The sequence below is a fragment of the Syngnathoides biaculeatus genome, chromosome 23, assembly GCF_019802595.1.
Source record: "Syngnathoides biaculeatus isolate LvHL_M chromosome 23, ASM1980259v1, whole genome shotgun sequence".
NCBI classification, from domain to species: Eukaryota; Metazoa; Chordata; class Actinopteri; order Syngnathiformes; family Syngnathidae; genus Syngnathoides; species Syngnathoides biaculeatus.
In genome coordinates, this window is record NC_084662.1 from 12,592,284 (window position 1) to 12,616,202 (window position 23,919).

A 23,919-nucleotide genomic window follows, 5' to 3' on the forward strand; every position below is an offset into this window, starting at 1 on the left:
TGGCTGGTAACCAGTTCAGGGTGTACCCTGCCTCCTGCCCTTTGACAGCTCGGATAGGCTCCAGCACTCCATCGACCTTCGTGAGGATAAGCGCCTAAGAAAACAGATGTCTTTCTCGGCTTTAAAGCCCTTAAGCAGGCACAGAAATAAAGGTGAGGAATCAGCCCAGAACTACGCGACAGGACTTGGTCAATGACCTGAAAATAACTGGGACCATCGTTTCCAAGTTGACTGTTGGGAATACACGAAGACGTCATGATTTGAAATTATGCATGGCACGGAAGGTTCCCTTGCTGAAACCAACACACCTCAAGGCCTGTCTTGACTTTGCCAATGACCATTTGGATGATACAGAGGAGTCATGGGAGAAAGTTTTGTGGTCAGATGAGACCAAAATTGAACTTTTTGGTCATAATTCCACTAACCATAATTGGAGGAAGACTAATGATGATTTCCATCCCAAGAACACCATCCCTCCTGTGAAGCTTGCGGTGGTAGCATCATGCTTTGGGGGTGTTTTTCTGCACATGGGACGCGACGACTGCACTGTATTAAGGAGAGAATTGTATTGTGAGACTTTGGGGAACAACTTCTTTCCTTCAGTCAGAGCATTGAAGATGGGTCGTGGCTGGGTCTTTCAACATGATAATGACCCGAAGCACACAGCCAGGAAAACCAAGGAGTGGCTCCGTAAGAAGCATATCAAGGTTCTGGCGTGGCCTAGCCAGTCTCAAGACTTAAACCCAATCGAAAATCTTTGGAGGGAGCTGAAACCCCCCCTTTTTTTTATCTAGATCTGATCTAGAAAAGATCTGTGTGGAGGAGTGGGCTAAAATCCCTCCTGCAGTGCGCGCAAACCTGGTGAACAACTACAGGAAACATCTGACCTCTGTAATTACAAACATAGGCTACTGTACCAAATATTAACATTGGTTTTCTCAAGTGTTCAAATACTTATTTGCAGCTGTATCACACAAATAAATCATTTAAAAAAATCATACATTGTGATTTCTGGATTTTTCTTTTCTCTCACAGTGGACATGCATGAAATGAAAATGAAAATGAAAAGTTCAGACCCCTCCATGATTTCTAAGTGGGATAACTTGCAATATAACAGGGTGTTGAAATACTTATTTCCTTCGCTGTATTTTCCTCCCTAAAATTGTCCATAAGGTGTAAATGTCAGCAAAAATGGTTGTTTGACTACGGTTAGTATGTGCACCGTCATTGTAGTCAGTCAACCGTATTCTGCTCAGCATAAAACCTGAGCAACGACAAGTGTTCCAGAAAATGGATGAACATTCTTTTCCTAGCTCATGCTCGGATGAAATCCATTCACCTAGATTATATTTGGAAGGAGGTAAAAGTCACTTCCGCAAGTATTCCAGTACTAAAGGTGCCACTAGACTGCTGTATATACTGTATGTACATGTGCCACGTAGATCATTCACATGCTACTGCTGCTGGAGGAAAAAAAAAAAAAAATAGAACGAACGAAAAAGACATTATACAGGTACAAAGGTCAAAAATGAGTATTCTTCCACTGGACGAGTCATCAGTCACGCTACGGTAAACTATGAGTGTATTAAGTCCGCACAGCTCCGCAGTCAGCAGTCCTGATTGGGCGACAGCTGCTTAGTCAGTATTCCACAGAGAAAGATTCAGATTAGATGTCAGTCATTCTCATTTCAGCAACGCGGCCGCAGGAATTGCTATTGATCGGAAATTGACTGTAAACAACGTCTTTCCTACAATATGCTTGAGCACGTCTTTACTTCTCCTTAGTATAATCATATATATATATTTTTTTAAATACTGTGTATGCTTCGTTCCTGGGTACTGGTGGATTTTTCTCTTCAATAAAATTGTTTTAATGAAAATGACATAGCTGATTAGTCACAATGAGCCCGTTTGTCTTTTTTATTTTTATTTTTTTTTATTCCTCAGATGTCCGTCACATCTAACATTCACACCGATTAATGATATTAATCTTCAATGAACCTCGCGAACGTGTTTTGGAATGCTGGTGGAGACTTTTGCATTTAGATTGGACATTCATTTTTTTTTTAAATTTGTAACTCAATCGGCATCAACGTCAACCTCACAAATGGACAACAAATCGCCCCCCCCACCAGACACGGCGAAACGTTGTAGAAAGGCTGGGGCCCGATGTGATCAAAGGAAATGTAATGCAAGGAGAACGACAGAAGTATGCGGCTCATTTGCATTATAATGCATAAAGGAAAATGTGACTTTTTCAAGGCGGCAAAGACATTTTCTCTCATGTTTGAGGTGCTTTCAGAAGGCAGTTTGAAGGTTAAAAACTGGAAAGGAATGACAACGAGCTTCGGGTCAGTTTGGTGAAATGACAGGCGAAGAAGAAGAAATAAAAAAAGGATTCAGAAATATATTTTGCCATACTGTAAGTGGTCATCGCTGGTTATAACTGTGTAAAGACCAACATACGAGATGTACGCGTGTAATAGTATCAACACCCAAACAACAATACACAATTTAGACTCTTAAAACATACAAACTTGCATATTTTTTGGAATTTGGAAGGATCCAGCCATCCATCCCCTTATCCACATAAGGGTCACGGGAGAGCCGGAGCCTAACCCAGCCAGCTTCGGGCGAAAGGCGGACTACACCCCGAACTGGTCGCCTGTCAGTTGCAGGCCACATATCAACACCATCACTGCGCGGGAATCGATCCCACGCTGCTCGCACCAAAGTCAGGCGTGTGTACCACTACACAATCAGTGACTGACTGGAATGTGGGAGGAAGCTAAAGAAAATGCAAGCTCGACCGACACAGGCGGGGTGGAGCCGGGATTTGAACCTTCAAGACTATAAAATCCGATGTACTGATTTATACTGCCCAGCAGTATCATTTAACTCCTTTTTTTTTTTTTTTAAACGTTTTTAATATCGGGCGGCACGTTGGATCAGCTGGAAAGCGTTGACCTCACAGTTCTGAGGTCCGAGTTCAATGCCATATCTCCACGTGGGGAGTTTGCATGTTCTCCCTGTGCCTTCGTGGGTTTTCTCCGGGCACTCCGGTTTCCTCCCACCTCCCCAAAACATCATTGGACACTCTAAATTGTCCCTAGGTGTGATTGTGAGTGCGGCTGTTTGTCTCTATGTGCCCTGCGATTGACTGGCAACCAGTTCTGGGTGTACCCCGCCTCCTGCCTGTTGACAGCTGGGATAGGCAACAGCACTCCCCGTGACCCCTGTGAGGATAAGCAGCTAAGAAAACGGATGGATGTTTTTTAACATCCCAATAAGACACCTTCTTATTTTCAAACCGTCAACATAATCTGACTTCAAGCCGGTCACGGGTGGTAAACACGGCCCGGCACCCCCACCATGTGTGAGAACGCACACATTACATTGACTGCGCGTTCAGAGGCGAAAGCGATTTGTTCCGCTTTACTTCAAACAAGTAAAGCTCCATCCCACACAAGCTCTCACAGGAGACGACTCAGCCGGTTTGTTCCCCTGCGGAACACCTCGGCGAACACCGCGTTACATCATTATCGGGGGCCGCTCTGCCCAGTGGGCCGCGGGCGGGTCGATCACTCGTGACCTTTTTCAGATCAAGACGCACAGGTGGAGTTTCCAAACGCGGGGAAAATACAGCAGAACGACCGTTTTGCAAGGACTTGGGAGGAAATAGCATTTATGGAATGCGCGCATATGCATTTATAATCAATCTAAGTCTGCAAATCATCAGTCCGATGACTGAAATTGGACCAGCGCTATTCTGTGTCCAAAACATTTCCACGAACGTTTACAAATAGATTTTTCTGATTCTTTTGGTCATGCTTTCGAGCAGTGCCGCTGTTCAGCAGATTTAATATTGACATGAGTGAATAAAAGAAAATATGTGTTTGTTCAGAAATAATGACATGATTGAAGATAATTCAAGGCAAAAACATGGGAAAAACAAGTAATTACGTTGCTTTTGAGCACTTTTAATGAGGTTGAGCATCAACAAGCTCTTTTCAGAAACTGGAATATTTTCTTCATGGTATTTCAATGATATGTAGTGAGCTATGTAAACCTTATGGAAAATTTACTTTTTAATAGCTTGAATATCAATAGTCGGGCCTCTGGAGTGGCTGTTAGCTATCGAGTGGAGAACTTAATTAAACACATCTCGTTATTGGCCTGTTTCTGCAAATGTGTCTGTGGGGGAAGTGTTGGGAATTTTGTGTATCGGGTCGTCAAAATTTAACACCGCACTGTGTTTGGCCACCTATGATCTGGAAGCTCGGGCGGGTGAAGATCCACTACAGTTCCAAACCTCAACTTTAATGTCTGAAACATTATACCAGAAGCCCAAACGTAAGCAATTACGTAATAATTGCTTAGTAAACTTGTTGATGTGGTTGGGGTGAACAGTATTTGTATGAAGTGCCCCCCTCCATGAATGAAAATTATTTTATCGAGCATATATAGTCACACGTGAGACGGGCTGCCCTATAATAATATATCAATATCCTTCAGTATATTTCATATAAACAACATATGTATTTCAGTTGGGCAGATTGCTGTTTGACACGATGAGAGGAAGCTCGTGTTGCTTGTAGTAATCTCTTTAACCACTAGATGGCGTTGTAATATCGAGTTTGGTGGCTTGTTGGAAGTTTGTGCTTTGAAAGCATAATTTTATAGCACGTACTTGAGAATTCCTATTTGCCTTGTAACACTAATTGACAAACATTGCTCTCCCAAAGACAATTAGCAGCCAAGACCTGCAATAAAGTACCCCACCCTCATTTTAACATGATGGCTCTCAAATGGCTCATGATTTCTCCAGCAGGTGTCAGCATCAGTTGCACTGATGCTCATTAGCATCTTTTCGCTACAGTCTGCATGTTTCAGCATCCTTTCCACAATGGCGCGATATGACATGTAATTACAGGTGTATGATTCATACAAGAGGAGAACGGAACATGAAGTGAAGTGTAGGATGGAAAGCGGTGGACTGACGGCCAGGAGAGAAAGCCACTGATACAAAAATTCTTGACCACCTTGTCATTCTTCCTGCTCACCAACTTGAGAAAGAATTCACTCATCTGTTCTTAGCAGGAAATACCAACGTCCCAGCAAAGAACCTTCCCCAATTCATCAATTTAGAATGACTACCTTGGCTTGAAAGTTTATGCTCAAGTACTGGAGAAGAATGACAAGTATTGCCAAGAACGGAACAGTCCTCAAAGGAATTTAAATGGGGGAAGTCTGTCCAGTAGGCCCAGCATGAACCAGGAAGTAGCCCCCACCCATTCAGTTTCCACAGTATCTGATGGAAGTCTGTATGCTCTCGCCATGCTTGTGTAGATTTCCTCCATCCATCCATCCATCCATCCATCCATCCATCCATCCATCCATCCATCCATCCATCCATCCTCTTAGCCGCTTATCCTCACGAGGGTCACGGGAGTGCTGGAGCCTATCCCAGCTGTCAACAGGCAGGAAACTGGGTAGACCCTAAACCGGTTGCCAGCCAATCGCAGGGCATATAGAGACAACAGCTGCACTCACAATCACACCTACGGGCAATTTAGAGTGTCCAATCAATGTTGTATGTTTTTGGGATGTGGGACCCTGGAAGTGCCTGGAGAAAACCCACGCAAGCACGGGGAGAACATACAAACTCCACACAGGCGGGGTCCGGGATCGAACCCAGGACCTCAGAACTGCGAGGCCAACGCTTTCAGGCTGAACCACCGCGCCGCCACTGGAGAGACTCATAATTGTTCATAACGCTGAATGTGAGCGTAAATATTTGTATGAAAGTGAGTGTGTAGTTGTTTGTGCAAACATGCCCCAGTTGCTTCTCACCTCTGGTGCCAAACTCGATGAGGATATGCTCCTAATGAGGACAAGCGCCATAGAAATGGATGAAATGGATCGATGGCTGTACGCAATTACATTTAAAGTCTCCAGTTAATAGCGTTGCCCCAAAACATCTTTTCGACACATGTGTGGAGATGTTCCCACTATCGAATGCAAAAATTGATGCTGAATGAACAATTACGAGGTGGTATTCACAAGAGATTTTAAAAGGTGTTCGGTGCACATCGTTTCAATAAAGCTGTGTTTTCCATAAATGATCAAATGAGACCTTAAGAGATCCTCCATTAGCAGGACAATTGACATCCGCTCGACCCGTTACCGCAACGCGCTTGTTGGCTTGACCCGCGATTGCCGTTGTGAGGCGAAACCGCCTCCATCCGCGAGGTACTCTGACATTTTCACTCGACGAGGACACAAAAACTACGCCACAGTGAAAAAGTAATGGCTGCCCATGCGACAGCTTTGGGAGGGGGCATCGGGGAAAACAGCCCCAGAAGGTCAATGGCTATGCTCGGATGAAATACTGCATCGAGGAGCAGCCCCATAATCTTGGGGGCGCATCACTTGTCAGCGGCCCAAAAAAAACATTGCGCTTAAGGACCACCGCAGCACCGCGGCAGGCCAGTCAAGTGCGGTGCTCAGTTGATGGCGGAGGCAGAAAGTGTCACCAAAGTGGCGCCACCGGAGGATGTGCTGAGGGGGAGTGGGCTGAGTGACTATTCTAATTTGAGAGATAGCGGCCTATCTGAGTGATCTCTTGCTCTGACAGGGAGCCGGAGTTGCCGAGAATAGAATTGGATAGAGATCCAGTGTAAAATTTGCACAATGTGTCTTGGGCCTGGCACCCCCCACACCCCCCACCCCAACCCCACCAAGAAAAAAAAAAATCTTTTCTGCTGTTCTAGTACTATAGAAAAATGCTGTTTTGGTGTTCAAATATTCTAATTTGATGTCAGGATGTTGGCATTTGCTTCATCATCTTCAGTTTAATGTTTTAGTTGATATACCTACTGCCACTTTTTAATCACATATTCACATTTTATCCTCAATCATATACTTTTAAACATTGATTCGACTAAATGTTGTTTACCGACAGCCTACAAAGCCGACTCTGATGTCGGATCGATGGACGCGTACGTGTAATCCAATTTTTTAAAAAGTCAAAAACAGTCAAAATTTATTTACAAGCAATTCAAAAGTTTGATTTCACTGTTTAGTCATTTATTTTCTACGTATGGAAATATAGTAGAATCAGAATCAGCTTTATTGGCCAAGTGTGTCAAAACAGGAATTAATACAAAATCTAATTTACAGTTTCGACCGTGACTACCTTCTTTTTACGCCTGTGTGACCCTTGAGAATATTAGTATACATTAAAAAAAAAAAAGATTATGACTTAAATGACCAGTTTGTTACACATTTGTTATTCATCATAATAATTGAGGGATGTTATGTTTCACTATTTACAGGCGATAACTTGCTTTTAAACTTATACGGCTGTTAAAGTGCCACTTAAAACCTTTCCTATGCAGTTATGAAGATTTTTAGGATCCCGACCCTGAAATGCATTAATTATAAATGTATGCATATAAATGTATAGCTCTGGTAACTTTCCATGACATCATGAAAGAAGAACAGTCATCGTACAAAGATTAATTACAGACTTTGTGGTCTCAAAGTTTTGTAGCAATGTATGAATCTATTTTATATCTAATATATAATCAGGTGTCATATTGTCATTCATTTTGGGAAGGAAAAAGGCTTTGTGTCAGTTTGGTATTGGGAGTTACTCAGCGATACCATCCAGTGTATGTTGTCGCACAAAAAAGTAGCCAGTGTATCTTCAGTCTCAGAAGTGGAGAGGAATTAAGAAGAAACAGAAGATAAAGAGAGGTCGCTTTTGAACCTTTTTCGTGTTTTTTTTTTTTTTTTTTTTTACTCTTAATACTTTCCCTCTCTGCTTTGGATTGCAAGCCATGTGGGAGCTCGGAAAAGAAACTGAATTTTAAGGTCAGCTGCAGGAGTTCGCAAACATGATACCAATTATGAAGCACACAATATGAACAAGTTGAGTCCACCGTCTTACCCATTAAAGGAAAAACCATTAAAGCAATCGATAAGTCCGTCTGAAGGGTTATCCTCAGATGATTGTCTGAATATTTTCATATTCGACTGAATAGCGGTTGTCGTCATTTGGGTCACTGGTACTTAAGCGAGACTGCTCGCCGGGGAATCGCAGGGCACATTCACACCTACGGACAATTTAGCCTTCGGTGCATCTGAAATGCATTTGGGACACAGAAGGAAAATGGAGTACTAGAAGAAAACCCGCAGTCGTGTTCCTTGTAGGAAAGCCAGGGGTGAGGTGAGCTTGTCAGTCAATCACAGGATATATTTTAATATTCCATTTGTTATGAAGAGCATTCAATGACAACAACTGCGTGTGCTCCCAAGGACACCACAAACAGTGTTGTGGTATTCAATACATACTTATTTGTAGTTTGGGAAGTGTATTTGCGCATTTCTGACCGGTCAGTCATCTTTGAACCGCCTCAAACAGCACAGTCAACTTTCATAAACTCAAGTAATCATAAAATCCGTTATATGCCGACCTTCTGCGTGGCAAACTCTCGGCCATCTCCAAAGTTGCAAAAACTAAAATCACTCTTGTGCACAAGGCAGGCACGGGAGAAATCCTCTCGCAGCTTATCACGTCGCCCGTAAAGCGCAGTGGGGGTGGGGGTGGGGGCGCAGCTGAGAGATAACAGTCACAGAGAGAGAGTCTGTGGTCCCATTGAGGGCTGACTGCACCCGTGTTTTATTACTACTCGTGTTACGCCTTCTGTGACAAGCTTTGAGGCAGCGCTGGCCATGCGATGACGACCAACAAGCACCACTGGAGAAAACAACAACACTGATGAGTCAGACGTACCCACGCACGGAAAAATGGGAAGGTGCGTCTTTGGCTGGATTTGCACTGAAAGTCTTTGTGGCCAATTCTAATGTCATGTCTACGCACTGTATTATTTGTGCTTTCATCATGGATCAGGCTGTGTCAAGGTGGAATTTTAAAATTACCCACCATCTCATCCTGCACGTTCTACTTTGGCTTCAGACCAGACCTTTCCCACTTGGAAAAAAGAAAATCTCATCCAGTTTAACCACTTTTTCTTCGATTATTCACATACTCCAACAGTCATGGCATCTTAAAACAACAGCATTTCTTTCTCATATAAGCACATGTCTTGCTCGTCTTTGCTCTACGTTGCCCAGGCTGTGTTGCGGACTAAAGCAGCGGTGGTGGACGCTGTCATTGTAAAACACATTGATGGGCTGCGTAAATACTGTAACATTTTTAATTATGAGTGTTTGTCTTTAAGAGTGGCAGGGGGCGGTGTAAGGTAAGCTAGGAAAAAAAAAAAAAAGAGTGTGGCTGGCGGTCGTTGTTAGAGAAAGTTCAGTGCGCTGCAATCGACGCATTGAGCACCCCTGTTGTAGAGTAACTAATTGAATGGAACAAGATAATTTAATTAGAAAATGTATGTACCATATTTTCCGCACCATAAGGTGCACCTAAAAGCCTTTAACTTTCTCAAAAGCTGATAGTGCGCCTTATAATCAGGTGCGCCTTATATATGGATCAATATTGAGCCTTTAGTGCAGCTCCATCTAATGGATGCGTAACGTAACCCCTAACCTCTACTGTAGCGTCTATTCTATGCCCCTTGTATATTATTTTTTTCTTAAAATAGCCCATTCATTGAGGGTGCGCTTTATAATGCGGTGCGCCATAATTGACAAATATTATTTCGTTGAACACTTTGCACGTTTTTGCCGTGCTCGCATGTTTGACTCATTGAAGACTAAATTCCCCGTTGGCGTGATTATTAGTGTAACTGTTGTGTGCCTCGCAATTGGCAGACGATCAATCATGGCCGTACTTCGCCTCTTGCCCAAAATTAACCGGGAGGCGCTCCAGCTCACCCAGACCCCAATTAGCATAAATGCTATCGAAATTGGATGGATGGATATGTATATTTGAGTTGAAATCTAAACTCTACCACTATCTGGGTGTTCAACATTGCAGATTTAACTCCCAATTAAAGTGTTCTAAAGTCACTCATTAACAAATGACCGACCCGACAAAACTCATCACTGCGTGCGTGTTTGCGGGTGAACTGCGAGCATATGCAAAAAGTCAGCGGAGGATGAAGCAGTAAAGATGTCGAGAGCGGCTGTCATAACGCCAGCCTCGTTTGGCAAGGGCGTCTCCTTCCTTCCCACTAAGAAAAGAAAGCGCTCGATAAAGCTTGACAGCAGCCTCTAGTCTAAATCCAGCCACGTACTTGAACTCTGCAAGATGAATTCTCTCGATAATGGGAGCATTTTGGGTGAGTGCAGAGTAAGGAGGGAAAACTTTCAGCAGGGGCAGGCTCGTAGTTTTGGGAAAATACACCAACTCACGCCTTCTCAAGTTAATATAATCTTATGCCGTATTTTTTCAAGCCAAGAAGACATCAAGCCCGTTGAAAAATGAACAAGATGCTCTTGGCAGACAAAATCATTGTTCTAACACTACAATAAAATTGGACGCATTGAATTTGCACTGCATTAATGTGGGACTCGTAAATGAATTATTCCCGTTTGGTTAATTCTCTATTGTTGCAACCAATTACTCGACATTCAACCACCGCCCACAATCCCCGCCATTTTATCACCTCTGCTACAGCGGGATCAGCGGGACGGTCATTTGCCCATATTTCACACTTTCCATCACCCTACTACAGCGAGAGTATGAAATTGTGGTTTTATCACTACCCATAAACTGCGATAGGCACTTTACATTCTTACAGCGCCGCTGCAGCGGCGCCGGCGATTGTAAAACAATACAAATTTAAGCGAATGGCACCATTTGCACAGACTTGAGTGACATAAAAAAATGATTTGAGAAGAGCTAATGCGAGCCTGACAGAATGTTGGCATGGTGCACTCCATTTATTTATTTATTTACAAATCCATTGCAGAGGGCCCAAAAATAACACAGAACAATTACAAAAGAATTATTGAATGGGAAGAAAGTAATAGTTCTATCTTCATACCAAAATAAAGTTGCAATATTACTTTTACATTAATAAAGTCATCATTTAAAATATTTAAAAAATATATAATTTTGTAGGAAATACATTCCTAATGAAAACAGTTGACAACATACAGTACATAGTTTATTTGTACTTTTATTAAAAAAAAAAGTTTTTTAATTTTTTAATTTTACCATTAAAAAGTCATTGTATTGGAAGAAATGACATTTCATAAACCGGCAAAAAGGACTTATCAGTAATATAATAATGTACATTGGTTGTACAAATCACCTGTTCAAATTTTAGCGTTTATATACTGCATATATAGTTTTTGCATATATATATTTTTTTGCTCGATATATTGAGTATCCTGCCATTTTTGGATGAGAGCTGAATAACAATGCTTTGTTTTATTTGTGTCTTGTTTTTGAGTTTCAGAGGGGGCAAGGTTAGGTCACAATAGTTAAAAAAATTCTTTTGCGAGCATTAAGCCAAGTGGAAATTCCTAAAATAAAGCTATGTTGCTGTTTGAAATAAAGAGCAAATGAGACACGAGAAATCATTTTCATACTCTTCTGGAAGTTTCAAATAGAAAAGCTCACCAGAAGAAGTGAAAATGAATTTTTTTTTTTTTAAACTAACCTTTAAATCGCAAACAATATGATGACCTAAACCTTTAAGTTCCATGTGTAAATGTGTGGCATCCTGCTCCACCAGCAGCTCCATATCTACGACAAAAGACAAAGGATGTTGACTTTGAAGGCCGGGGAAGCGGCATAAAGGCCACAGCAGGACACTTGCGACATTACCACCACATGACCAGACAGGATTTATGTTTACTGGGGGTGGTGGGGGGTGCGTATCTTGTTAGTCATATCGCTGCCCAGCAGGCTAATTTCTGCCACAATTTCATCTCGCGCTACTTTGAGTCAACGTTTTGCTCTGTGACCAAGTCACGCCAGCGGGGGGGAAAACTGTGCCCACATTAATAATAGCCGGTCTCACATTACACGTATGATGGATTGTAGCCTTGTTAAAGTCTGCAGATGAAACGCAGAAGATCTTTTTCTCTGTTCCCACCATGAATGAGGTCTGGCTCACGTAGGAAAACTGGCTTCCTCCTCGCCCACTGGTTGCTGGCTTTAACGCTCTGTGCCGTCTTCCATTTGGCTTGATTGAACTTTCTAAAAAGCCGTGGCCTCAAACATTCATTCTCTGTCCCGACGTATTGAATCACCTTTTCAGTCTGTCTCACTTCATCCTTGTTTGTCGCTCCTTGGCCAAACTTTTCTTGCTGTTCTATCACTCTCCCATTTTTCGCACCTAATCCTGTGGCTCATCCCCTTCGAACTCAGTCCAGTGCCGCCTCGAAAGCCCTCCAGTGCAGACAATCAACACCGGTGACACAAAGGGCTGTTTTCGGTTCTATCCTTTCTTGGTTGTTTTGCACGGAGGGTGTGGAGGGGATGGATTTAATTTAGGTTTTATTAACACTTCCTGCCGGACGAAATGAAAGAGCACGAGACGGTGTTCAATTTTCCTCTTGCTTTATTATCCGTCTACAGGCAGTGTGTCCCCACAGCGAGATTTTGGCCATCGTCTCTCTCTGGGAAATAATTCCAACATAGAGAGTAGGACGCAATCAAAGAGGGATGAGTTAGTGTCAAGCAGAGTTCAATCATTCAGTTGGATTGGAAATTAGTATCTTTACAACTGGATTGCCTGGTCAGATTTCCATTCAAATTTCAAACTGTGCTATGGCGCAAATAACGTGGGGTGATGATTTTCCTTTGACTGCCAACTAATTAGAAGTAGAAGTTGAAAGGGGCGTGAGGACACACTGTGAGTCACGCAGATGAATGTGGCGGTCCCGGGCAAAATTTCGTCATTCCATTTCATTAGCGGTGAATATGTCCAAAATTCTGCACGGAGGCATGTCATTTCCCTCCCCAGCCCTTCTCTGGAAAATGAGCACATCAGAAAGACTCGCTGCGGAGTAAACAACAGAGCATCTGTGTTCTTGGAGATGCAAATGCACAGCCAGGAGGGCTGTGTTCCAAAACTCCAACCATTCCCCTGAAAGGGGAAACAAATTGGAATGTCATTCGAGAGAGATACATTTGGATGGGTGATTCAGCTGAAAATTGGGTGAAAGCAAGCATGAACTAAAACTTTGTAACTAATCTGTGACCTTGTACAATCGCTGATATCAGACTGAGATAAATGGTCGCCTTTCGGTTTTTCGTACTCTTTGTTTGCCCTGACATGGAAATGAGACACTGCTCGCTTGCGCTCTTTATTTTGACAAAAAAACGAAAGTTCCACCTTGTGCCGAGATGACAGTCATACACCACGCCGTAGTTTATCATTAACCTATGCCAACGCAGTAGGAAAATCATAATTATACAGTAAAGTGAACTGTGTTCATTGTGGGGTGTACATTCTGGAACTATCCGGTATGGGTGGAAAACTCATTGCATAAATGTTTTACATCAAACCACACGCACACGTTAAACACATTCAGTGATTGAAAATATAGAAACTAGTGTACTTACTTTTAAGTGTCTGTTGCCGAATGTGCACGTGAGTGTCTCGATGTGAGCTGTGGCTAACAGCAGCTAATGCGTGAGCGTGCTCATTGTGTTTGTGTCTTCCTGTTCTCCTGACGTTCAACAACCCGTATAAAAGTGCATATGCGACTGTGCCTCTCCTTTAACACATGCAAGGGCATTACAATAAATGTATGTATGTATTTCTTTCGGCTTGTCCCGTTCAGGGTCGCCACAGCGCGTCATCTCAGATGAATGCTCATATTTGTTTGGCACAGTTTTTACGCCGGATGCCGTTCCTGACGCAACCCCTCTGCATTTATCTCGAGAGAGAGATGTAGCCTATCCCAGCTAACTTCGGGCGAAGGCAAACTGCACCCCGAACTGGTCGTCAGCCAGTCACAGGGCAGATATCGACACCATCACTGAGCGGGAATCGATCCTATGCTGCCTGCACCAAAGGAAGGCATGCGGACCAAGACACCATCAGTGACTTTTGAGGGTGTTAGATTAAATAAATACTGTAAAAAACTGGGGGATTTATTTATTATTTTTTTTTTTATAGAGAGCAGATTTCCATGACTGGGTGTCTGGACTCTCCCTCATAGATAGGGTGAGAAGCTTGGTCATCCGGGAGGGGTTCAGTGGCAAGCAGCTTCTCCTCCGCATTGAGAGGAGCCAGATGAGGTGGCTGGGACATCTGATTCGGATGCCTCCCGGACGCTTCCCTGGTGAGGTGTTCCGGGCACGTCCCACCGGAAAGAGACTAGGACGACCCAGGACACGCTGGAGAGAGTAAGTCTCTCGGCTGGCTTGGGAACGCCTCGGGATCCCTTCGGAAGAGCTGGAAGAAGTAGCTGGGGAAAGACAAGTCTGGGTATGCCTGCTGAAGCTACTTCCCCCGCGACCCGACCCGGAAAAGCGGTAGATGATGGATGGATGGATGGATGGATGGATGGATAGCAGGGTGTTCCACAATAGGCACGTATGTATGTTTCTCCCCCCACCCCAAAAAAAAAAAAAAAAATCAATAATATATATAATCAAGAACTTTACTGCAATTAACAGTGAATACAGTGAGTATGCGGTAACAAGCATGCTTTCTTGCGCTGCGTGTTGATGTACTGTATTATTATCCTCCTCCGCAAACTAGTCAATGGCAAGCCGTTGGTAATGCAACTTGAACTATTGTATATAAATACCATTGTAAACGGCGAACCGCCAAGGACTGGATTTTTCAATCACACTCAGGATCAAACTGATACAACTTCAAGACTACTCATTGGTATATAGTATATATTTATACATTGCAAATATACCACGACTGACCTATTCAAAAATGGCACCGACGGTAAAGGCTGCCTTTGTACAGTACACATACTCTGCCCGATAAAGCAAAAATACAAGCACCTCTTTCATGAAGTAGTTTCACATACTTCATTCTCCTAAAGTTTCCTTATCCACTTACGCTGATAAAATGCGTCGAGTGACCTCTGACAGTCTGGCAACAGTGATTCTCTCCCCCCACCCCCATGCAATTGATTCTTGAATTTCCAGGTAACAGAAAATATTGTGCATTCAATCACACTACCATTGTGAGCAAAACCTTTCAAAATATGCCAGAAAAATAATGCTGCGGTTTTCTGTCCGAGGATCTCCCTTCCCCAAATAGCAAAGTGATACAGGTGAGCAATGACGGTGAATGAAAGCTGGAACCCGACTCATCCAGTTCCCTTCATCATCTCAGTACTAGACATCATAATTGAGTATATCATCCTTTTGCCCATCAACCCCCCCCCCACCCCTCCCATGATAACGAGCCCATTTGCCAGCACGTTCCACATCATTACTCATGCTATAACATTAGTATGATTACTGTGTCACGACACGCTTCCTCATCGGCATCAATCTATGTGCCATTAATACCGCAACTGTCCTCATCATTATCGAGATGGAGTCGTAGAATGCCTGCTGCAGTGAGCTGTTTTAGCTGGGGCGGGGGGGAGCAAAGGGGGGGGGGACACGCCATATTGCATATGATCGATCTTTTGGATTCATGGACTAAGAACCTTTTAGTGATTGTGAAGGTTGTATGTACAGTACTCTAAAAATAAAGGGAACGGATCTTCATAGCCATCGTAGTACAAGTCCGGGTGGAAAGTGGCAGTTAGTAAGATAACCGTATGAAAGGAAGTTTGAGCAGGTGGCTGCCACAGACCATTACTTCCTCCCCATCCTTTCCACTTGATTCCTGGCTGGTTGCACGCGGTACTCGTGAGCACGAGTATCTGCAATGCACGGAAGTCGCTCCGATAGCGCGGCTCCTCTCAGATGGTGCACTCAAAAGGTTCGCTTGGTCTCCCAGGGCAGTGTCAAGAGATACCAGGAGACATGACAAAACATTAGCATCTTTTAGCTGCGACAGCTTCCACTCTCCTTGGAATATTTGCGAAATGAGATTGGAGTGCGTCTGTGGGAATTTTGTCCATTTATTCAGAGGAACATTTGTGAAGTTGAACAGAGACTGCCTTGCAATTTCTGTTACCTTCTTCTTTTCCTTTCGGCTTGTCCCGCTAGGGGTCGCAACAGCGCGTCGTCTTGGATGAACGCATATTTGTTTGCCACAGTTTTACGCCAGATGCCCTTCCTGACGCAACCCTTCTGCATTTAGCTGGGGAGAGAAGCTTACAGCACCTGGTATCCACAAGCGGTCTCCAATCCAAGTACTAACCAGGGCCAAACCCACTTCCGAGATCTGATGAGGTCGGGCGTTTTCACGGTAGCATGGCCATAAGCTCCTTGCAATTTCTGTTACACTTCTCGGAAAAAAGGAACGTAAAACAAAACCTATGATTTGGGTTTGACACAACCAACCTCCGCATTTGGCAAAACAGGTTGAAGTAATTCCTTCCAGTTCAGGTGATAGCCAGAGTCCTATGGCAGGAGACCTGGACAAAGCCTTATGTTTTCATGACTTCAAGACCAACCAAAGATGACAATCTGATATTTAGGCTTCGATTATGTTTACATACATCATTATCATAGATATATATGTATTTAACGTTTGTCCGAAGACAACAAAAACACCATTTTAGCAAGTTCCGGTTCAAACCATCGCGTCAAAAGCCCCCAGTTCTAGTCATTAACGGAACTTTTACAGGAAGCCCGGGAACCTGTTTTACGAGTAACGTACATAACGTGTAAATTGAGCTATTTATGGAACGGGCCACAATATTTTCAAAGTATGTTGTGCAATAATTAGACATCTGTTTTTCAATGGCAATTTTAGAATAAATTGTACATTCATTTTCTATCAAGGATCACGTTCAGGGTCGTGGGTTAATTGGAGCCTTGAACAGATGGCTTTCGGAGATGGACAAAATACACCCTGGACTGACTGTCAGTCCATTTCATCTTTATGCAAAATGCATTTTATGAAAAAACATCCATCCATCCACAGTATCGTGATGCATCATGGAATGTTTTCTTCCCCGACATTGATTATCACGCATTTACTCTGTATCATGCCACAGTATATAACAATCACAATAGCGAATTGTACGTTACTCTGAACCAGAACCAGGAAGTAGCACCCTCATGAATATCAAATGGAGAAACAAACAAACATGTTTGGCCACGTAGGAGGTCGACGCTCTTCCGAGAGTCCATTTGTTTGTCTGCTTTGCATACACTCACATTTCAGTTCACAGTCGCAACGATTCTGACGGTTTGTTGTCCTCGGGCTCGTCTCGTCAAAATTGTCATCATTGTCCTTGGCTGTGATGGTTCTGAGAGGTGCAGATATGTGGATTTCACCATGAAAAGACGGGGAAATGTCAGTGTAAAATGCCCGCCGGCAAAAGAGAACAAAACAAACAAGGGTGATGGCGAGTTGCACTGCGAGCTAAGAAACAAAGCAGTACTATGAAATCGATCGCTTCCTAAATCACCACAAAGACATCCAAAAGAGGCCCCTGGCGGTCTTCCAGTTCATGGAAAGACCTCCATACACACATCTTTGAGGTAAACACACACCCACAAACAAAACAACAATGCAAACCTTTGGCTCGCTTTCATGCCAACACAGCCAGTAATCACCATTCCCGTCACATACACACAGCCAGACTGAAAAATTCTCTTGCTGTCAACCGCACACATGAAAGAAAACACACGCACGCATCCCTCACACTCGCACGCTAAATAAACAACTTCAATATGCAATTCATCTATCTCTTCGTCTGTTGCGCACCCGCAGACAAGTGCAGCAACACAAGCCACTCACTATGCAGTACCCCCCCCCCCGTTTTCTTCCCGCAGACACACAAAAAACACCCTGAGGGTGGAAAAACGCAACAATTCCTACACCTGAAGACTGCACACAGACCCTCGTTTTTATAGGTTTTGAACATGTAGCAATTTTTATAACTTCTGTTTTTTTGCGATAATGGAGGAACATATGCCATTAGCCAACTAATTAACATTTTCTTCTATAACACTTATTACAATCTCAGGAAGGTCAGACACAGTTTTTGACCCAAATGATGACTTTTTACCCATCTTTAGTCTGCTCCCTGATTAAATTCACGTGATTTTGTTTAGTTTCTCAGCTTATGTGTATTAGTCCTCACACTGTGGCTTTGTCATGAGCAAGCGGCATGCGGTAAAACCCAAATGCAGGATTCCGAGGGAAGGACATGATTTTCGAGGGTGGTTTAATTCCAGGTAGAGGTTATACACAGGTAAGCAGTCCAAACAAGCGACAGCACCAAAACATGCGGCAAAAAGGCAAGATCCAAAAATCAGGAAACGAGGTCAGAAACCTCTAGGTGAGAAAAACATGGACAAAAACAAGACTTGACTGGACTATGGCAGCACAAGAACACTGGAATGTGGCAACGAGGCAAAAAACTCAAGAGTTTAAACTCACGCTAAACCCACACAATGAACTGGCAACTAATGACATGAAACACGAGGCTTAAATACATGACATAATTAACATGAATGAGGCGCAAGTGACCATGCCCCTGACAGGCTTGGGCGTCCAATTAAATAGATGGCCGCTTGAAGAAATGAACTCTCATTAGTTGTCATTTTCTCAGTCTTGGCTGGGTTGATGTTGTTTTTCCTGTGTTGCATGTTTTATGTGCTGATTTTTTTCGGTTGTATCCACCTATTGGTGTTTGCCCGCCTCCCTTGTGTTGACCAATCAGATCCCTCCAGCCACTCGTGTCTCGTCCAGGTGTTTCTCGCTGTGTGCATTTTCAGCAACAAATTTGGAATTTGTAACTCAAATACAACACCAAAGTAGTACTATCACAGTCGACATTTGCACAAGAAGTGGGCTTTAATATAAACTGCGTGAACCTTTTGTTTGATTGTACTTGTTTGTGTGTGCCATTCACTCCACTGAGACTTGCTTAATTTATGACAGCGGGTACGCTGCCAACGCTGACTCAGCAATTTGCAATGTGTCACGCTGATGGTTTGAGATAAGACTTGCTCAGCTTATTTTAGGACAAGCCCACAACAGGGAAACACTTGATGATTCATGTACACTGGGTCATCTAAATATCGCCGGAGGAGTGAAGGGGGGGGGAACACCACAAAAGTATCGCCGCCACGACATTGCTGACATAAAATTCTGGTCTTCATGGGTATGACGTGCTTGTAGGAATTGTAATCCTAAAAGGGGACACATGAAGGATGAGAGAAAATTGAAACCAGAACTGTTTCCTCCTGAGGGGTGAGGGGGGAAAGGAGGATATTAGTGCCTCATCAATATCTACCAGGACATGACAAGATTTACAGTTGCGTTTCTGCTGGAACAAAAACCCTGAGGCAAAACGAGCCCTAAAAACCAAAGTGATGGAGCATGATGATCGAAAATATATTGTTCTACAGAAATAATAAAGTGCCAAGCAGCTGCTTATGGGAGCTACATGCACTCACACAAATGTGGATTTGTTGTATTTAGCAAAGCTATTATGAGCATACACAACTCAAACATCAATTAGTAGGTTGGGTGAAATGCAGTGTTGGCAGCAGTGAGTCTAGGTCGAGTACTTTTGGGTGGTGGGCTGAGCCCATGGCCAAATTTTGCCAAGTGCCCTTGAAAAAGATCATTTGGTGAATGACCCAAAATTGGCCTTGGCGTAAATGTACTGTGGCTGGGTAAACAGTACAGCCCGCGGCCAAGTTATTATGTAAACTGCGGTTTAGCTTCACTACACGTGTCCCATGTGTAGAAATAACACAGCAAACACCCCAACTAAAGACAGACATTCTCCCCCCAGGCTGCCCCCAAGTGGCTTGACATTTATGCTGATCCAGCATGGCAACAACCGATATTTGTTTTCTCTGCTTCTTCAGATTTTCCATGCTCAGGGCCGGCACGGTCCGCTTCCTCACCACACCCCCGACAGACAACGAGGACCCGCACTGTCCATCAACTGCAGGTTCGTTGACAGTCTGACAGCCATGCTAAAATGGATTCTCTGCTGTTTATTTTCACGCGTCTTTCCAGCCCTTTTGCACTCACGGCTACGTTCGCTCGGAACCGACTTCTAAAAAAGCCGACCAGCACTTAGCAACAGTCAATGACAGAATTACTGTGCCAGTGTTTGCCTTCTTTATTTACACGATTCTCCGCACGCATCGCCGGTATGTGATAATTTGCTTCAAAATAGCCGCAGGCTTTCAAACGCAAGTCGGGATCCAGCTGGAAATAATTGTTTCCCGATCATTAAATACATGCAACGTATTCATAACACTAGTTTCTTAATTTTTAAACATCATGCTTGTACACTGATTTACCATGCCTATAAACTCATTTAATATTTGCATAAACCCCATTATTTACATAACTTTTATTTGAAGGCCAGTTATCTTACATATTCTAATACCATGCTTATTGACCATCATATTTTTTGTGTTTTCTCTCGTTTAATGATAATTGCAGAAATCCTGCCATGCCACCAGACAATGTAGTACAATTCACTTAATACAAAAGACAAACATATATTGCAATTATTCCCAGGCCTTTTGATGAGGAATGCCAATGTTTAGTGTATCGTCTTTTATGTCTATGTACCATTTTTAAAAACAGTCACATAACTTTTTTTTGAAGGACATAAGGATATATGCTATGATTTTTTTTTTTTTTTTTTTGCTGTCGCCGACGCAGGAAACCTTAACCATTTGAGAAAGGCTTATCTATTATCGTCTCATGTCCTGTACCCTGTGGGAAAAGTAATGGGCTTTTTTTTTTTTTCAAGAATTATAAGCGCAGAGCACATGGCAAAGAAGGCGGACATATTGTTTGTGCCTCAGCTTTGAAATTCACAGCAGGGGAGTGTCAAGAAGGTTGTTTGGTGCGCAACTGTTCCACACAATGCTTGCGTAAGTTACAGATTCGTCAAAGTACAACCGACCTGCCTGGACCTGGAACAAATGGTGACCTGCATCACCGTCTACAACCTGACAGATGGTTCTGATGGTCACAGTGTGGATTACAGAAGAGGCGGACCTATAAAGAATTATGCATCACCATACAGATCTGCAATACTTTGTCAAATATGTTTAAAAACAGCTAAAAGTCATCCTCAAAGTCCTTTTGATTGTACACTAGCGATTAAAAAGAGGAATACCTGACTAACCTTAAGCCGATAACGGATATAATATGAAATATGTCACGCTTCAGGCTTTACACACTGAGAATTTGAAGGTATTGGAATATGCCATCTCAATGCTTAGTCAAAAAAAAGAAGAATGGAATTGTACCAAAATTAAATGTGTTCTTTCTGGGCCCACGCACCGCCGCTCCACAAACTTTAATCGAAATTGGTTGAGTCAATTTATGCAAACAAACGGATCTACCAGGGGGAAGAAAAACTATCTTTGGCAGAGGTAAAGAAGTGTCAAACTTACATTTTATAGAGAAAATAAGCATTGGCATAAGTTGGTGTGGAAAATACTGCACAAATTCAATCCTCGTCATTTAGAGTCTCATCAAATTTTGAGCTGGAAAATCATTATGGATATCAAGTGGCCGGCTGGCCTTCAAAAAATGCGCATAAAGGCATCCAAAACAGCTTGAAAATGGAATAAATATTAAAGAAACGAGGTCCGAGTGTGAGCATTTTAAGTTGCTGCATTCTTTGCTCCAATGAGCCAAGTCAAATAATATTCACAAGTAATTTTTATCTCCTCACTTGGATTTCTCTAAATACTCGTCAGGTTCATCACCTAACTGCTGGACTAACATGCAAATAACAGAGCCAAAAGAGGTCTTCAATTTGGCACATGAGGAGGACGGGTTCGGCTGACTAGCTGTACCTCCGAACCATGTTCTTAGTCAGCCTTGCCGTTGTACCACTTTTTATTGCTTTCTCAGGTCAAAAGGTTACAAGTTCACTAAGCACAAATGCTGAAACAGATGGCAACACCAACACTAACAGATACTAAAGTAAAGATTTTCTTCAAAGATGCAGTGGTGTCCGGATAAACCTGCAAGAGATTAGCAGGGCATCTGATTTAAAGCGTGTTTATGGTGTTCAGGAATATCTGCTTGAAGTCAGCAGGGGGGGGGGGGAATCGCCTTTCCAGATGTCCCTTGGTCATACTCTGGGTCACACAGCCACTCCAAAGAGAATCATTCGGGCAAGGATGATAGAAACATGATGAAACAATAATTCCAACAATATGACTTCCCTGTTTCACACACGCCAATTTGATCCAATAAATCTGAGTATTCATGATGTGTTTTACATTTACTACCATCGTGGCGAGAAAAGCTCCCAGAGAGGTGCAAATGTAACCCATAAAAAGTATTACACTGTTTTATTCATATTAAAGTATAATATGCTTGGATTCTTGTCAAAGGTTGTCCAGGTTCAGACTTGGACCAGATTCCACCTCTTGAAAGCCTCTGGTGTAATAGATTTTCTTTATCCAATGAGTGAAGGAAACTTCACATTTTGCGCTTTGCAGTTCCCGAGGGAGGTTCCGATCAAGCACCAACTGAGTTAAATCAAAAATTGATTTCCGGTCGATGATGAAGATTCAGATTGACAATTTCCACTTAAACCCGAGTCCCACAATCCGACCCCGGGGCGCGGCCGTGAGCTCCGTCACCGCCGAAATCCTTTCCAGTTGATTGTGACTCGTGCTTTGTCAACACAAACATGCTGTCGCTTGCAGCTGGGTCTGAAAACACCTGCTGGGAGAACTCTCATGGGGACCCTGCTCATGAGGATTTTGAAGAATGTTCATCACATCTCCTACTGAGACTAGATATACTTCTGTATTTGGGGCCATAGATTCTGGTTCCATTGTCTTTGTAGGGGAAACTTAAACTTACACTGGTTATATCAACCGAAGCAGAATATGGGCAGGAGTCTCGAGTTGCTCATTTGTAAGGACCTCGAGTAAGAACTTGATGTTTAGCTGGTTTAAATGCAAATGTTGTGAATTTTGATGAGCTGTGTGAATGGGTTAACAAGGATGTCGCTGTATTAAAGTCGACACAGCCTCGTTGAGTATGAAATCTGATGGTTCATTTTGAGCGTTGGATTACTTCCTTCCAGCGAGTTTATTTGGAACCAATCGCTTTGCTCCGCACCCAAGCTCATTTACCCTGTTTACACCTGGTCAAACAAAAACCGCACCATGAATGAAAACAAACACCCGATCTGTTAAAATGGAGCCAAAGGTACTCGTATGACACCTCAAGATGTCGGAAACTGAGAAAAAAAAGGTTCTTTTAGTTACAGACAACGAGTTTACGGTAATTGTAATTCAAATTGGGTGCTACATACACCCATAAAACCCATGAGACCACCTGCTCACAAAATATCTTGAGTGTGAGCTCCTTGAAGAAGAGTGTAGCATCTTTAGCTATCTCCCGGCTGACTGAAATGTAATTAGCTAATTAGTGTTCTGTTGTTTTCTTGATGTTCTGTTGGATGAATACACAAAAGAAAACCGGAATTGTCCCTGGAGAGTGCAAATTCTCCTAACTTTTCATGTCTTCCAAAAAAAAAAAGATAAAAAATGTATTGTAAACATGCAGTAAAGAGGAGAGTGAATTCAGGGGCTGTACAAATGATGTCATCTCCAAAGCGGACCATCATTTTGGTAGCAAAATTGTTTGTGATCCAATCAGGCAGCACACTAACTCCAATAATCAAGTGAGTTAACAACACCAAAATCATATTCTTGACAGCCCTCTGTTAAGTGAAAAATACAATGTACTTTTACATATAATCTATGGATTTGCTGCATGTGATATGTAGGAAATTTGCATGAGGAGCTTCACACCTCATGGATGACCAAACCGCCACCGAAACTGTAACTTAAACCATTTGGCTACACATCTGCACAGCCTTCTCCACCTCTGAGCACAATTATAAAGATTGTTTTACATT

General features: G+C 42.8%; 1 protein-coding gene and 1 long non-coding RNA gene across 4 annotated transcripts in view; one reads left to right on the forward strand and one right to left on the reverse strand.

Annotated features, from left to right (window-relative positions):
* fut8b (fucosyltransferase 8b (alpha (1,6) fucosyltransferase)) overlaps nt 1-23,919 on the reverse strand; it is a 197,926-nt gene that overhangs the window by 111,695 nt on the left and 62,312 nt on the right. The gene's annotated exons all lie outside the window — the stretch shown is intronic.
* LOC133496759 (uncharacterized) lies at nt 8,644-21,976 on the forward strand. Its single transcript, XR_009793849.1, has 3 exons — nt 8,644-8,822; nt 19,865-19,950; nt 20,905-21,976. It is a non-coding gene; the product is annotated as an uncharacterized LOC133496759 (long non-coding RNA).